This window comes from Oncorhynchus mykiss, chromosome 16 (genome assembly GCF_013265735.2).
Source record: "Oncorhynchus mykiss isolate Arlee chromosome 16, USDA_OmykA_1.1, whole genome shotgun sequence".
Classification (NCBI taxonomy): domain Eukaryota; kingdom Metazoa; phylum Chordata; class Actinopteri; order Salmoniformes; family Salmonidae; genus Oncorhynchus; species Oncorhynchus mykiss.
Window position 1 is genome coordinate 40267128 of NC_048580.1, and position 5000 is coordinate 40272127.

The 5000-nt window shown below is 33.1% G+C and overlaps 1 protein-coding gene across 3 annotated transcripts in view; it reads left to right on the forward strand.

The window, feature by feature from the left end:
- The window catches only part of znf385a (zinc finger protein 385A), a 111462-nt gene that overhangs the window by 1253 nt on the left and 105209 nt on the right, over positions 1-5000 (forward strand). The window contains exon 1 of one of the 3 annotated variants that reach the window (XM_036946871.1): positions 1-31. This exon is cut by the window's left edge and continues 73 nt beyond it. The exons of the other annotated variants lie outside the window; for them this stretch is intronic. The gene's annotated coding sequence lies outside the window, so the exon portion shown is untranslated. The remainder of the gene's footprint in view (positions 32-5000) is intronic. 3 annotated transcript variants of the gene reach the window in all.

A 5000-nucleotide genomic window follows, 5' to 3' on the forward strand; every position in this document is an offset into this window, starting at 1 on the left:
CAGGGGACAAGAGCTCTGCTACCGCAACATTGTAAGTCCCCATGCTACATAGATTGGGTTTTATGTGTGTGTGTGGGTGTGTGTGTGTATGTGTTGTCACTTGTGTTGTTCGAGACGCTGTGTGTGTGTGGTTTTGTACTATATGCGTGTCGGTCTTTGAGCTGCGCTGTGTGTTGCTATGTGCTCCGGCTCAGGAGAGGCCACATTGTTTAACGCATGCCGGGGCTGATTCAGAGGCAGCTAAGGCTCCTCTTCTCTTCTCTTCTCCGCTCCCCTCTCTCCTCTGCTCCGCCTCTCCATCTCCGCTCCCCCTCTCCTCTGCTCTGCTCCTCTTCTCTTCTCTGCTCCCCTCTCCCCTCTCCTCTGTTCCTCTTCTCTACTCCCCTCTCCTCTGTTCATCTTCTCTTCTCCACTCCCCTATCCTCTGCTCCGCCTCTCCTTCTCCGCTCCCCTCTCCTCTGCTCCACCTCTCCTTCTCCGCTCCCCTCTCCCCTCTCCCCTCTGCTCCGCCTCTCCTTCTCCGCTCCCTTCTCCCCTCTCCCCTCTGCTCCGCCTCTCCTTCTCCGCTCCCCTCTCCCCTCTCCCCTCTGCTCCGCCTCTCCTTCTCTGCTCCCCTCTCCCCTCTCCTCTGCTCCTCTTCTCCACTGCCCTCTCCTCTGCTCCGCCTCTCCTTCTCCGCTCCCCCTCTCCTCTGTTCCCCGCAAGGCATGTTTTCCAAGGAGACAGTAATGATTATAGGGAGTTATGTCATCTGAGGTGTGTGAGTTCATATTGCTTAGAGAATAGTGACAGAGAGACGCAGAGAGAAAGACAGACAGACAGAGTACCTGACTTCTGCCTCATTTAAACGCTCTGCCCTGCCTCGCTAGTGTGTGTGTGTGTGTGTGTGTGTGTGTGTGTGTGTGTGTGTGTGTGTGTGTGTGTGTGTGTGTGTGTGCGTGCGGATCACTAGAGGCCCAGCTTAATGAGGATGAGACAGGAGATGTGTTAATAGCATCATTAACCCTCTAACTACAGCTGACTCACTCCAGACTAATTGTTCTGATCTGTACGTGGAACGGTCTGTTTGATGATGTCACAATTCGTTTTCATTCTCATATAGAGAATGATAGAATGTGGCAAGTTTGAATTGTAGAGATCCCATTAAGTTGCTATTCTATTTCCTAGTACTGGTTTGAATTCTATTCTATCCTATTCAATTCTATTATACTCCATTATACTGTTTTATATTATAAACTGGGTGGTTTGAGCCCTGAATTCTGATTGTCTGACAACCGTGGTATGTCAGACCAAATACCACGGGTATGACAAAACATGTATTTTTTCTGCTCTAATTACGTTGGTAACCAGTATATAATAGCAATAAGGCACCTCAGGGGATTGTGGTATGTGGCCAATATACCACGATTAAGGGCTGTATCCAGGCATTGCGTCATGCATAAGAAAAACCCTTAGCTGTGGTATGTTGACCATATACCACACCCCCTCTGGCCTTTATTGGTTAATTCGTTACCTGTATAGTTGTGGGTTCCTTTCATTGTTGCCATGACATTATGAAATGTATAGCAAAAGGCTGGGAATTGCCAGTGACCTCACGATACGATATTATCACAATGCTTAGGTGTCGATACGAAATGTGTTGCGATTCTCACGATTCTATATGTATTGTGATTCTTACGATTCTATATGTATTCTGATTCTTACGATTCTATATGTATTGTGATTCTTACAATTGTATATGTATTGTGATTCTTACGATTCTATATGTATTGTGATTCTTACAATTGTATATGTATTGTGATTCTTACGATTCTATATGTATTGTGATTCTTACGATTCTATATGTATTCTGATTCTTACGATTCTATATGTATTGTGATTCTTACAATTGTATATGTATTGTGATTCTCACGATTCTATATGTAGTGTGATTCTTACAATTTTATATGTATTGTGATTCTTACGATTCTATATGTTGCGATTCTTACAATTCTATATGTATTGTGATTCTTACAATTGTATATGTATTGTGATTCTCACGATTCTATATGTATTGTGATTCTTGCAATTTATATGTATTGTGATTCTCACGATTCTATATGTATTGTGATTCTTACGATTCTATATGTATTGTGATTCCTACAATTTAAATGTATTGTGATTCTTACAATTTATATGTATTGTGATTCTTGCAATTTATATGTATTGTGATTCTCACGATTCTATATGTATTGTGATTCTTGCAATTTATATGTATTGTGATTCTCACGATTCTATATGTATTGTGATTCCTACAATTTAAATGTATTGTGATTCTTACGATTCTATATGTATTGTGATTCTCACGATTCTATATATATTGTGATTCTTACAATTTATATGTATTGTGATTCTTGCAATTTATATGTATTGTGATTCTCACGATTCTATATGTATTGTGATTCTTGCAATTTATATGTATTGTGATTCTTACGATTCTATATGTATTGTGATTCCTACAATTTAAATGTATTGTGATTCTTACGATTCTATATGTATTGTGATTCCTACAATTTAAATGTATTGTGATTCTTACAATTGTATACGTATTGTGATTCTTACAATTTATATGTATTGTGATTCTCACGATTCTATATATATTGTGATTCTTACAATTTATATGTATTGTGATTCTTGCAATTTATATGTATTGTGATTCCTACAATTTAAATGTATTGTGATTCTTACAATTTATATGTATTGTGATTCTCACGATTCTATATATATTGTGATTCTTACAATCTATATGTATTGTGATTCCTACAATTTAAATGTAGTGTGATTCTCACGATTCTATATGTATTGTGATTCTTACAATCTATATGTATTGTGATTCCTACAATTTAGATGTATTGTGATTCTTACAATTTATATGTATTGTGATTCCTACAATTTAAATGTATTGTGATTCTTACAATTTATATGTATTGTGATTCTTACGATTCTATATGTATTGTGATTCTTGCAATTTATATGTATTGTGATTCCTACAATTTAAATGTAGTGTGATTCTCACGATTCTATATGTATTGTGATTCTTACAATCTATATGTATTGTGATTCCTACAATTTAGATGTATTGTGATTCTTACAATTTATATGTATTGTGATTCCTACAATTTAAATGTATTGTGATTCTTACAATTTATATGTATTGTGATTCTTACGATTCTATATGTATTGTGATTCTTACAATTTATATGTATTGTGATTCTCACGATTCTATATGTATTGTGATTCTTACAATCTATATGTATTGTGATTCCTACAATTTAGATGTATTGTGATTCTTACGATTCTATATGTATTGTGATTCCTACAATTGTATACGTATTGTGATTCTTACAATTTATATGTATTGTGATTCTTACGATTCTATATGTATTGTGATTCTTACAATTGATATGTATTGTGATTCTTACGATTCTATATGTATTGTGATTCCTACAATTGTATACGTATTGTGATTCTTACAATTGTATACGTATTGTGATTCTTACAATTTATATGTATTGTGATTCTTACGATTCTATATGTATTGTGATTCTTACAATTTATATGTATTGTGATTCTTACGATTCTATATGTATTGTGATTCCTACAATTGTATACGTATTGTGATTCCTACAATTGTATATGTATTGTGATTCCTACAATTGTATATGTATTGTGATTCTTACAATTGTATACGTATTGTGATTCTTACAATTGTATACGTATTGTGATTCTTAAAATTGTATATGTATTGTGATTCTTACAATTGTATACGTATTGTGATTCTTACGATTCTATATGTATTGTGATTCTTACAATTGTATATGTATTGTGATTCTTACAATTGCATGTGTTGCGATTCTTATGATTCTATATGTTGCGATTCTTACGATTCTATATGTTGCGATTCTTATAATTCTATATGTATTGTGATTCTTATGATTCTATATGTATTGTGATTCTTTCGATTCTATATGTTGCGATTCTTACAATTCTATATGTATTGTGATTCTCACGATTTATATGTATTGTGATTCTCACGATTCTATATGTATTGTGATTCTTACAATCTATATGTATTGTGATTCCTACAATTCTATATGTATTGTGATTCTTACAATTTATATGTATTGTGATTCCTACAATTCTATATGTATTGTGATTCTTACAATTTATATGTATTGTGATTCTTTCGATTCTATATGTATTGTGATTCTTTCGATTCTATATGTATTGTGATTCTTACAATCTATATGTATTGTGATTCCTACAATTCTATATGTATTGTGATTCTTACAATTTATATGTATTGTGATTCCTACAATTCTATATGTATTGTGATTCTTACAATTTAAATGTATTGTGATTCTTACAATTTATATGTATTGTGATTCTTACAATTCTATATGTACTGTGATTCTTACAATTCTATATGTAGTGTGATTCTTACAATTTATATGTATTGTGATTCTTACAATTTATATGTATTGTGATTCTTACAATTCTATATGTATTGTGATTCTTACAATTCTATATGTATTGTGATTCTTATGATTCTATATGTATTGTGATTCTTACAATTCTATATGTAGTGTGATTCTTACAATTTATATGTATTGTGATTCTTACAATTTATATGTATTGTGATTCTTACAATTCTATATGTATTGTGATTCTTTCGATTCTATATGTATTGTGATTCTTTCGATTCTATATGTATTGTGATTCTTTCGATTCTATATGTATTGTGATTCTTTCGATTCTATATGTATTGTGATTCTTTCGATTCTATATGTATTGTGATTCTTATGATTCTATATGTATTGTGATTCTTATGATTCTATATGTATTGTGATTCTTATGATTCTATATGTATTGTGATTCTTATGATTCTATATGTATTGTGATTCTTATGATTCTATATGTATTGTGATTCTTATGATTCTATATGTATTGTGATTCTTATG